The sequence below is a fragment of the Mustela erminea genome, chromosome 17 (genome assembly GCF_009829155.1).
Source record: "Mustela erminea isolate mMusErm1 chromosome 17, mMusErm1.Pri, whole genome shotgun sequence".
NCBI lineage: Eukaryota > Metazoa > Chordata > Mammalia > Carnivora > Mustelidae > Mustela > Mustela erminea.
The window spans coordinates 29,227,927-29,240,478 of record NC_045630.1 but is presented as its reverse complement, the minus strand read 5'-3'; the positions used below and the strand labels follow the sequence as shown (position 1 = coordinate 29,240,478).

General features: G+C 50.1%; 1 long non-coding RNA gene across 1 annotated transcript in view; it reads left to right on the top strand.

Moving 5' to 3' along the window:
• The window catches only part of LOC116575698, a 29,853-nt gene extending 17,655 nt beyond the window's left edge, over nt 1-12,198 (top strand). The window contains exon 3 of the long non-coding RNA XR_004279918.1: nt 11,957-12,198. This is a non-coding gene — a long non-coding RNA (uncharacterized LOC116575698). The remainder of the gene's footprint in view (nt 1-11,956) is intronic.
• Nucleotides 12,199-12,552: the final 354 nt, after the last annotated feature.

The following is a 12,552-nucleotide window of genomic DNA, read 5'->3' as shown; positions in this document are numbered from 1 at the left end:
GTCTCTCCTTAGAGACATAAATTAGCCCCCAGTTAATGGAAGACCAAATCCGCCCAAGGGCAGAGAGCAGAGTCAGCTCCGGTGGTGGAGTCTGTCCCCCAGTCATCTGCAAATGGGCTGGCAGTCATGATGAGGCTTCTGTCTCTTACCAAAACAACAGAACCGCTCAGCGCGGACTTCAGACGGCCCTTGGGAGCCTCATTTGTTTCCTGGGCCTGTCGCCAAAGACCCCCAAGCCCAGCCACTTCAGCTGGGCTCACACAGGCGCTAACCCCAGCACGAGGAGAGCGCCCCCCACCGCACCCAGCAGCTCATGGCTTTAATTAGCAGCTTTGCACCGAATGAGGGCGCCTCCGGGGAGCAGAGATGCCAAGGTTTCTCCGAGAATGCTCCTTCACAGGCTGTGCAGGGGTTTCTGAGGTGAGGGGTTCTGTCACGGTCACGCCTCAGTCCCCAAGAAGCCAGCCAGGTCAGGCAGCCGGGGTGTCAGTGGACTTGGGGGGCGGGAGTGGAGAGAAAGCAGGATGTGGTCCCTAAATGGGCTTTCATTCACATGGCAGGCAGCTTGTGACACCCACACTGCTGTCTGCGCTGGGCGAGGGGGGCAGGTGAGCATCCCGGCAGCTCTCAGCGGACGAGGGCGTTAGCCCTGCGGGCAGGCAGCCCAGGACGAGGTGGAGCAGGAGGGCCAGGCCTGGGGAGGAGAGTTGTGCTTGGGCCAGCTCACCGGGTCCTCATTTTTCCTCTCTGTGTCAGTCCTGCTGTTCATGCACTGGAGATGGTGTCCCAGGGTGCGGGGAGGAGGGCGCAGGGGCCCTCAGAGGCCACCTCCTTGCTGGGCAGAAAGTGTTCTCCTTTCCCACCTACTCATGCCCCTGGCGTAAACACATGCACACACACATATGCCCACGAGTATGCACACAGTGCAGACACATATAGGCACACATGTGTGCACGCACAAGCACACACATGCACGCACCCACAAGCACACACATGCATACATGCACATGCACACGAGTGTGCACACAGGCACACAATTCATATAAGTGTGCACACACAAGCACGCACACAAGTGTGCACACGCAAGCACACACAAACATGCATATGAGCGTGCACACACACACACATGCACATGCTCAGATACAGCAGGTGGAAGGGAAGAATGAGAAAAGAGGGAGACAGGCAGTTGGGACCCCCATTCCCTAACCATCTCTCAAGCTCTAACAACAAAGCAGACCATAGGTCCTTGTCATGGTTTGACATATGACTGTAGTTAGGGAGCATCGAGAGTCTTCCACCGTGCTGTTCTGCTAACTGCTGGGTGAGAGAGTCCGCTGTAGGTCGCCTGCAGTCTCTCTGGGGGAGAACCGCCAAGAACTATATTCAAGGTCCTCCGGTGAGTGCTTGACAGGCAATGAGCTACCCGACAAAGAACCCATCTGTGTTCCGAAGTAGCTTATCCGTTTGGATTTTAAAATGTTGGCAATTATAGGGACACTTGGGTGGCCCCATCGGTTGGACGTCTGCTTTCGGCTCAGGTCATGATCCTGGGGTTCTGGGATCAAGCCCCGGATTGGGCTCCCTGCTCAACAGGGAGTCTGGTTCCCCCTCCCCGTCTGCCTGTTGCTCTGCCCACTTGTGTGCTCTCTCTGTCAAATAAAAAAATAAAATAAAATGTTGGCATTTATTTTAAAATAGAGCTTTATTTTCCAGTCGACTTCTGGAGAAAGGTTTAGGTTTATGTAGTTTCTGTGGGCCAGAAGGGCCTGAGTCATTGCCCTTCTGTCCTGACACTGCAGGGGCCTGAAGCCCAGGACCCAAGGGGCTGGCCCGGTGTTCCTTACCACCCCCGGTAGGGTGCAAGTCACTGGTGGTTCAGGATTAGAGGAACGAAGGGGACTCGCCTGAGCTGTCCCTCTTCCTGCACCTGCCAGTAGAATTCTCTGCGGTTTCAGGTCTTCCAACATCGTCAGCCCCAGAGGGCAAGTCCAAACCAGCTCCTCATCTCACAGACCTTAGGCGACCAGCCTTGCTGCCCAATGGAGGGGTGTTGAGCCTCATGCCCATTTTCCTGCCTGGTGAGAGGGCATTTCTCCCTTATTTGTTTATTTGTTTTTAAAGATTTTATTTATTATTTATCTGAGAACGAGAGAGTGCATGGGGGTGGGGAGGGGCAGAGGCACAGGGACGAGCAGACTGTGTGCTGAGCGCTGAGACCATCCCAGGGTGCCGGGACCATGATCTGAGCCAAAATCAAGGGTCAAATGCTTCATTGACTGAGCCACTCAGGCGCCCTGGGCATTTCGACTGAGAGTAGAAAATGAGGCTCCGTGTGTAGAAGCCATGCAAACAGATTAAAAGAACACAGGCTACTAATGTAATCAGGACCAATGGAAGATTTTCTAATACATCTTCAACAATATAAGCAATCAGTGTGTGAGGGAGGGGGGACGTTGATAGAAGTGGCCAGAGGGCTTTAACCACCTCCCTCCAGGGTTTTTAGTCCCCTTGCGGGCTCCCCTCCCCCATACCGTGCCCTCTGGGGCTGGTTGGCACATCCTGGGCTGGGGGATGCCAGAACTGAGCCCTGCCCTTGGGCATCAGTGCAGGGACTCCCTCCAATCCAGATCCAGAATCTGGCACATGCCCTGCTGTTACTGAGCCCCTCGTCATGGGAATCTGTGATGAGATGTCTTTGTGACTTGTCCTGTCGTGGCGCTGGGGATGGAGACTTTCCTCATGACTGCCAGTCCCTTGTTTTGTCCCTAAGCTCCTTCATCTTCCCCATCCCCTCAGGCAGGAGACTGTGTGGTCAGTGGAGGACAGATTCCCATCCCCAAGCATGTCCTAAGGTTTCCTTAGCTCCCAATGCAGACACTTTGCCTGGATTATGCATCCTTGTTTGCAGGGACATTGTCTTTAGTTCCCTGGGGTCTACCTGGCTCTCCTTCCCAGAGCATGACATGCCATTCACCCCACATTTGAACCCTGGCTTGCTTCACATCTGACGGCGGTGATGAAGATCATGGAACTTCGTGATCTCACCACCACCCACCCACCCTAGCGCAGACAGCAGTGTGGGCGTCGCAAGCACAGCACTGGCTGTGCACATATTGCCTCTTTTTCCCTATGAGAAAAGTTGAAACACAGATACACACAAAGGAGAGAAGAGTAAGGAATCCTTGTGTACCCATCGCCCGACTCATGGCCCATCTCGTATCCTCTGTTCTGCCAGCTTTGGCTGCTTGCTCGTTTGTTTACCGGAGCGTTTTATTTTATTTATTTATTTTAAAGATTTTATTTATTTATTGAGAGAGAGAGTATGAGCAGGGGGAGAGGCTAGGGAGAGGGAGAATCTCCAGCAGACTCCCCGCTGAGCACGGAGCTGCCTTCAGGGCTTGATCTCAAAACCCTGAGATCCTGACCTGAGCGGAAATCAAGAGTCAGAGGCCCAACTGACTGAGCCACCCAGGCGCCCTCGTTTAATGGAGAACTTTCAAGCAATTTTAACTGTCATAATATTTCATTCATAAATGATCTTGGTCACTTTGAACTGATTTCATACGTGCATGTGTTAAAATACAGTGTCATGTCATTATCAAACCTGTTGTAAATCATCTTAATTACCTTTATGCAATACATTTTTCTCAGGCAGAGCTGTATGAAGGCTGGAGAACCATGGGGGACAGACCTCCCAGAAGAGGGGGTATTTATCACCAACATTGTTCAAGGTTGCTGATGTCTTGGTGATAACAAAAAAGCAGACCGCAGGGTGTCTGGCTGGCTCAGTTGGTGGAGCATGTGACTCTTGATCTCTGGGCCATGAGTTCAAGCCCCATATTGGGTGTGGAGATTGCTTAAATAGATTAAAAAAAAAAAAAAGCAGACTTTTAGATGGTTTTATTATTGGTTTAAAATTCTTTACAAGTAACCTATCGCCTGCACACAGGTGGACCCCTACCTCCCATGACGCCCTCCTTGGCGGGCCATGGGGTCCCAGGTCCATTTTCCAGGCAGGAAGATTTTGTAGGTGGTGCTCTATGCTCCTTACCACATGCCAGCACGAGACACAGGGTCTGGTTGGTCTCTCTAGGTGGCTTCAGGTCATACCCGCGAGATGGGTTTAGAAGCTCAGATTCACCATTTCCTTTAGAGGCTGCAAAACAGTGATCCCCCTCCCCCCCCCCCCCCCCCCCCCCCCCCCCCCCCGCCCCGGTTCTATCACTTCTTCCTACTTGTTATCAGATTACGTTTTAAAAGAAGAATTTCTTGGAGCGCCTGGGTGGTTCAGTGGGTTAAAGCCTCTGCCTTCAGCTCAGGTCATGATCTTAGGATCCTGGGATCGAGCCCCTCTCTGCTCAGACTCTCTGCTCAGCAGGGAGCCTGCTTCCCTTCCTCTCTCTCTGCCTGCCTCTCTGCCTACTTGTGATCTCTGTCAAATAAATAAAATTTTAAAAAAATTCAAAGAAGAATTTCTCTCCTTTTAGTGAATTTTCATAGTAAGGACTGTGTGTCTCTGCAGCTTTGAATATTGACCAAAGACATTTTTTTGTCATAGTAGACTTTGGGCACACAGTGGTTCTTTTTTTTCTGGTCCAACAAGATCCCCCAAGCTCCTCTTGGGTGTTTCCGCCCTAGACCTAGAACTGCCATTTCTCCAAGGAGCCCGGGTTACTCTGGGAGGAAATGGGGCTTAGAGAACCCCAGCCGGTTACTGGCAGTGCTCACTGCTGCTGGGTCATCAGACCTGACAGCCCTCGGAGCTCGGAGTGTGGGGTGGGGGGCTTGTTTGTTTTCAATTGAACTTTTCACTGAAGCAGAGCCCATGTAACAGGAAGGTGAATAGATCATGAACATTCAGCTTGGTGAATTTTCACATGGAGTGATCAAGAAATAGATGATCAGCACCTAAAAGACCCCCTCGTCTCCCCCTCCCAGGAGAGACTTCTAGCATCATAGGTTTTGTCTGGTTTTGAAATGGATGCAAAAATACAAATATAATGGTTTTAGTCTCATATTTGTAAAGGAAAAAAATTATGAGTTCACCCTGATATTTCCAATTCAAATGTAAGATTACAGGGTTTTTACTTAACTTGGTTGAATTTATGCTTTCATTTCTTTTCTCTTTGCTGAAAAGCTTGGTTTTAAATGACTTCAACATAATTGCTTATTTGACTTGTTCCACAATAGAACTAGAAGAGTTTCAAAATAGCTATATGCGTATTGGGCTAACAATAAGATTACTGACTATGGTATAAGGTTTCTCTGTGGTTTGTTTTGTCCTTAGAATATGTGTCACCAGGACTGTATAACCGAAATTCCATATTCTAAAGTCATTTGAAAAATTATTTTCTCTGTGTTGTTATGCTAGTTATGCTAGTGACTTGATCTGCGGCTAGGTGAATCTTTCCTTTTGTTTTCAATTTTTTTAAATTAAAAAAGTTTAATACATAGGACTTGAACTCACAACCCCAAGATCAAGAGTCACACACTCCACCGACTGAGCCAGCCAGCCACCCTGTTTTCAATTTTTTTTGAAGATTTATTTATTCATCTGAGAGAGTGAGGGAGAGAGAGGGAGAGAGTATGACTGTATATGAGGGGAGGGGAAGGGGCAGAGGGAAAGGGAGAAAAGATTCTTTTTTTTTTTTTTTAAAGATTTTATTTATTTATTTGAGAGAGAGACAGTGAGAGAGAACATGAGCGAGGAGAAGGTCAGAGGGAGAAGCAAACTCCCTGTGGAGCTGGGAGCCTGATGTGGGACTCGATCCCGGGACTCCAGGATCATGACCTGAGCCGAAGGCAGCCGTCCAACCAACTGAGCCACCCAGGCGCCCCGAGAAAAGATTCTTAAGCAGACTCTGAGCTGAGTGCGGAGCCTGATGCAGGGCTTAATCCCACGACCCTGAGATCATGACAGGAGTCCAAATCAAGAGTTTGCGCTCAATAGCCTGTACCACTCAGGTGCCCCACCTGTTTTCAATTTTAAGACTTGCTTTTTTTGCTATGCTTTTAAAAATTTTTTAATTTTTGTTTTTTTTAATTCAAGTACTTTAATTAAAATACAGTGTTATGTTAATTTTAGGTATATTGCCACGTTTATTATTTTTTTTAAATTATGACTGCAAAGTCAAAACCCTGTAATGAGACACATTCGGAGAAGTCTGGCTTTTATCTCTAGGTCCTCCACCTTGTACTCTCACCCTACATAGGTAACTTTTACTAACCTAGGTGATTTTTATTAGTTGGTTTACCCATGCATCAGTGAAAAAACAAGAAGCAAATATGTATATATCCTCACATCGTTCCCTCCCATTTTGCAGTGGATTAGTGATGTTAACAGTTTTTTTCGGTCACTCTCCCCATTGTCTCTTTCCCATCAACCTGGTTTGGTCCTGCATTCTGTTGGCCAACAGAACTCTGGGCGAGGGGTGGTGCTCTGCCAACAGGCAACTTTCATTTCCTCCTTATAAGCTCACCCTTGGGATTTAGGGTTCAGCTGCCAAGTGAGAAAGTCCAGGCTAGCCATGTGGAGACAGAGAGCCTGCAGCCTCCCAGCCTTCCCCTCCAAGGCACCACACATGGGAGTGAGTCACCTTGGCCGGTCCAGCCTAGCTGCCATCTGACGGCAGCAGTGCGAGAAGGGAAACCAGCAGAACCACAGATCTGAGAGAAAGGATTAATCTTTGTTGATGTGTGAAGCCGCTAGGTTTGGGGAGGGTTTGTTATGCAGCAGTAGATATTCAGAACATCTTATTTATGCCGAGGGAAGCATTCTAGTTCCTGGATGTCACCTTGCACCCCTGCCTTGGTGTATGCTGGAGCTCCCGGTGCTGACTCGTGCAGTCCACAGGTTCTTATCTTCTTCCTTTTTTTTTTTTTTTTAAGATTTTATTTATTTATTGGACAGAGATCACAAGTAGGCAGAGAGGCAGGCAGAGAGAGAGCGGAGGAAGCAGGGTCCCTGCGGAACAGAGAGCCCGATGTAGGGCTTGATCCCAGGATCCTGGATCATGACCTGAGCCGAAGGCAGGGGCTTTAACTCACTGAGCCACCCAGGCACCCCAGGTTCTTATCTTCTTGACCACCTGGCTGTAGACAGAGAGGAGAGATTCAGTAAGGTTGCGTGACCTGCCCAGTGTTGCGCAGGTAGTAGCATACAAGTCTGCTAGGGCAGCCATAATAAAATCTCTAAATGACAGCAAGTTCTTTGCTCACAGTTCCAGAGGCTGAAGTCTGAAGGCTGAAGTTCACGGTGCCAGTGTGGGCTTCTTAGGATGCCGCTTCCCGACGGCGCTCAGGAGAACGAGTCAGCTGCAAGAGAGAGGGAGCAGGGGACAACAGTAGAAAAGACTGTCGCCCCAATCAACTCCTCAGTCCCGTATTTATTAGATATAGACAGTAATCAACAAAGGAGCTGAAGAAGGCTATACATTAATCATATGCTTTGTAGATAAACAAGAATGAATAGGAGTTATACATTGATTGTAAGTCTTTTAGAGAAGCAAGAAGAAAAGCAGGATATGTCTGGTCAAGCAGTATAAAATTTATAGTTGAGCAAGCACATTCAAAGGGATCATCTAGGGGCGCCTGGGTGGCTCAGTGGGTTAAAGCTTCTGCCTTCGGCTCAGGTCATGATCCCAGGGTCCTGGGATCGAGCCCCACATTGGGCTCTCTGCTCAGCGGGGAGCCTGCTTCCCTTCCTCGCCCCCCGCCCCCCGCCACCTGCCTCTCTGCCTACTTGTGACCTCTTTCTGTCAAATAAATAAATAAAATATTTTAAAAAACCAAACCAAACAAAAAAACCAAAAAACAAACAAACAAAAAAAACCAAACAAACCAAAGGGATCATCTAATTAGCCACAGGTGCTCTCCGGGGAAGGGGAGAGAACAGAAAAATGAAGCAGGCGGTTTTCCGCCCTGATGGAGCCAGGCGTCCCCAGCTGCTCGGCTTCAAGGATGTATATATATCGTCCTCTCGCCCAGAGGCCTGTTGCCAGTACACGGTTTTCTTAAGGCTATATCTAAACATGCATGATGGCTAGTACAATTTCTTGTAAGTTACATTTTAAGTAATACATTGTTCTGAGGGACAGTTACATTTTGGAGGCTTCTCTTCAGGCCTTGCAGACAGATACCCTCCAACGGGGTCCTTCCCCGTGTGTTTGCACATTCCTGGGGTCTCTCTGTGTGTCCAGATTTCCTCCTCCCAGAAGGGCCCCGGTCAGGTTGGAGGAGGGCCCACTCTCATGACCTCATTCTGACTTAATCGTCTCTTTGAAGGCCCTGTCTCCAAACCAGTTACCTGCTGGGCTGCTGGTGGTTAGGACTTTGGGTTGCGACTTCACAAGGATTTCTGACCATCTCCAATCTGCCCCATTAGGTTTAGACTCATTCCTTCCCTCTGTGAGGCCGCTGGAGACGCCGCAGAATACATTTATAATCTCTCAGTAATACAGATGTGGTGGGGAAGAATTACAAATAATGAAGATCAGATTCCGGGGCGCCTGGGGGGCTCAGCTCATTAGGCGTGTGCCTTCGGCTCAGGTCATGATCCCAGAGTCTCAGGATCGAGACTCGAATGGGGCCCCTGCTTGGCGGGGAGCCTGCTTCTCCCTCTGTCCCCCCAACTGTCTCATGAGATCTCTCTCTCTCTCTCAAATAAAGATAAAACCTTTTTTAAGAAAACTACAGAGCTGATTCCAAAAGCATAAGAAGAGAGAGTGGGGAGTCCTCTTCCCGTCCCCACCCCCACCACAGAGTAGTTCAAGAGAATGATTTTGGGGGAGAGCTCTGCCAGGGGGTTACGGAGCCCACACATTTTGGTAGGTTCTTGATGTTCTCTGACTCTCTTATTAGGCAATTAATGTTCTGTGATGTTCTCTGCAATAGCTATTTTATTTTATTTTTTTAAAGATTTTATTTATTTGCTTGAAAGTGAGAGAGTGAGAGATCACAGAAGCAGAGGGAGAAGCAGGCTCCCCCTGAGCAGGGAGGCCAACTTGGGACTGGATCCCAGGGGATCATGATCTGAGCTGAAGGCAGATGTTTCCCCGACTGAGCCGCCCAGGCGTCCGGTGTGCGTGGGTAGGTTTAAAGCTCCAGGGGAAGAGCAGGTGTCAGGGGTCAGGAAGCCCCGCTTGCTGGCAGATGAGTGATGGGCTGGGGACACAGGGAGGCACTGCCGGGAGCGCCATTCCAAGGGCTTGAGCTACTGACTCTCACTGCTCCCCTGGGTGACCTCTGGTCACTTGACATTTTCTTCCTCTGAAAAAGCCGATAATACCTCTGTCTCCGGATGTCTAGATGGGAATTTAGCAAGAAGACGATGAGGCGATGCCCAGGGTGGGTCCTGTGCCTGCGTCCCGGCCTTGAGGCTTCTTCCCCAAGGGAACAGACTTCAGAGAAGACGTGAGCAAGAGGACAATCCATGTGCTCAGTGATCCCTCCGGCCCTACGTGAAACCCCAGCCATGTAGGGACCCCTGCAGGGGAGAGCAGGGCCCAGGGATGACCCATGGTAGAGACCCACCGCCTGTCGCTGCTGTCATGAGCACTCACGTTATGTCCCCCTGGGATGCTGAGCTGCTCCGACCTTTCCCACTAGTGTTGTCCCATTTCCCAGCTGAAGAACTGAGGCGCAGAAGAAGGAAGTGCGTTGTCCGAGTTCCTATGGTCAGTGGCTGGTGGAGCTGGCCCTCACACCTGACCAGTCTGATCTCAGGACTGATGATCTTAACCACTCCAGCCTTTTGTTGCTGTTTTTAAAAAAACCTACACAAGGAAGCTCCCTTGTCCCTGCTTTTTCTAAACCCCTGCCAGTCGGCCATGGGTCACCTCCTGTTGACCACGGGAGCATAGTCTTGTGTCCATGACTTTAGACTCATTGCAGACTAGACTCCTCACCTCCCTTCTCCCTTCCCCTTCTTCCCCCTCCTCCTCCCTCTCCTCCTCCCCTCTGCTCTCCCTCCTCCCTCACCATCCTCTTCTGTCCCTTCCCTCTTCCCCTCCCCCCTCCTCCCTCCCCCTCCCGGCCCCTCCTATTCTTCCCTCATCCCTCCTACCCCCTCCTCTCTCTCCTTCTCCCCTCCTCTCCCTCCCACACCCCTTCCTCCCTTAACATCTTGGTATATATTTACTCAGAACAGAGTGGTTTCTTTCTATCCTTGTTTCTAGCTTGATTTTTTTTTTCTTTCACTTGTCAGTTTTCAAGATAAAGAATTCACTTATTAACATCATTAACTGACAACCAATTTATTTATTTATTTTTTCTTTCTTTCTTTCTTTCTTTCTTCTTTCTTTCTTTCTTTCTTTCTTTCTTTCTTTCTTTCTTTCTTTCTTTCTTTCTTTCTCTTTCTTACTTTCCAGTATCATTGCAGCCTCAGGGACTCAAATACATTTGACCCATTTCAGTCTGTTAAAGCACTGTCCTTCCTGGCCCGCGCTGGCTGTCTCTGGCCGGGGAGAGCCTCTTCATTGTGGCTCCCGTGTTCCGTGCACCTGACCCTGGCTGTGTTTAGGTGCATTGTCTCTGGCTGGGGCGCACCTTGGCTGTCAGTGATGGGAAGGAAGAAGCCTAACGTGAGTTTTAGTGTATGTGCTGCCGAAGCAAGCACCTAATAAGTTTTAAATGAGCTCCTTGAGACATCCCTTCCCCCCACAGTGGAGAAGCGATAGGAAGGTGGGAGGTAATCTCCCCCGTGTTTCTGGTTTACTCAGGAGGTTAGGGCTCAGTTTCTCTGGGGTGGGGGCAGAGTGGGGGCTGGTGCTGGAGGGGGAGGGCAACCCAGAAGGGGGTGAGCAGGTTTCCCCAAGAAGGGCAAACGGCTGGGCTTGGGGCTTCTTGGTGGCCGAGGGCCAGCCATGCTCCCCTTGGAGACAGAAAGCTGTCGGACCTCTGCTGGGGAGGCCGGGGGGTGGGGGGAGGTACGCAGAGGCCAGCAGAGCCATCGGCTCCGGCTGCTCCAGGGCCCTGTTCCTGGGTGTAGTGCATGGACCATGCCAACCTGGGCAGCAGGCCTCTTAGGCATGACCCGTGAAGGGGGCTGGAGACCTTTCCTGGTTTTCGACAAGTTCTGTTCTCTAACCTCAAACAGCCCCGAGAGGGTAGGCCGGATTGGACTGTTGGAGGCTGTTGTCACACACAGGGGCTGTCATCTGTGATGGGGGCCCCAGGGCTGAGACATGCTGACATGGGACACTTTGTTCCCTGGTCCCAAGGCTCCAGGGACAGGAGGTTGTCCGTTACCCAGATGTAGATGAGAGGGAGGGGAGAACCTGTTCTTTCAAACCTTTCATCAGTGCCAGCAGTTTTGAGGCCCCTCATCACCCCTCCCCCACCATGCACTCTGCAGACTGAGGACCATACCCTGGGCCCCCTCCCCCTGGGCTGTGGTGCAGGTGGCTGGGTCAGTAGGGGTTAGGGGCAGCTACACAGGATAATAAGACATGAATAGTTTAAATATGACTTTCATCCCTCCTGTGTGTGAAAGCAGCTAGAAGGAAGGCTCTCCAGGGCTTGTCTAGCTGCCCCCAGCTGCCAGGGACCCAGCCTCCTTTCAACTTTATGCCTTGCTGTTCTTAGCAGTTAGCTTCCCTCCCGAGGTTGGCTTCGTGGTACAAAATGGCTGCTGGAATTCCGGCCATCAGGTCCACGTTCAAGGCGGGAAAGTGGAGGAGCCAGGCTATGACTCCTACATGAGACAGGACTCCTAAAAAACTCTACATACTTCCATGTATATCTCATTATTCACTACTAGCTGCGAGGGGGGTCTGGGAAATGCCATCTCTTAGCTGGATGCTGCTCACCGGGATAAAAAGTTGCTTTAATTTTAAGGAGGAAGAGATAGATGCATACAAGATAGGAACAAGTAACCTCTGCCACTCAGTGTCCTTTCTTTCTTTCTGGAATGCTCTATTGACCCATTAGCTCTCAACTTCGATGTCTCTTCTTCCAGGTGCTTCCCGGGCCCGAGACTCTGGTTACCATACCATCTGACACCTGCTGGCTGACCTGTCCCGCTCTCCTCGTCAACAGGGAGCTCCAGGAAGGCAGGGGCCGCCGAAGCTCCAATCATGCCTATGGAGGCTGGGGCAATGTTCTTTCTGGAACATTTCACACGAATTCCCCTGTTCGGGATGCTGGTACAGCCCCCAACTGATCTTGCTGTGTTTTCACTTCTGAGTCATTACCACAAACATGTACCCAAACCTCTTCTTTTTTTTTTTTTTTGGAAAGAAAAAGCATCTCTTCCCAAACCCCTGGGGATGGTGTATGACTTGCGCGCTCACAGCTCTGGGAACAACTGGCACACCCAAAACAGCGTTCACGCCTGTCTGGCTGGCAGTTTGTAGGGTAATAAAATAAGTAATTTAGAAGCGGCAGAGAACTTGAACTGAAGCATAATTCCATTTGGTGCAGAGAGCCAAGCTGTTCTGCATAATTTGTCAACCAGCCAGTCCTCTGTGACTTGCTCCAGCCAACGGCCCCCACCTCCTCCCCATCTCTCCCTGGCTTCTTCTAATTCAATTCTACATGGCAGTGGTCCAGGCT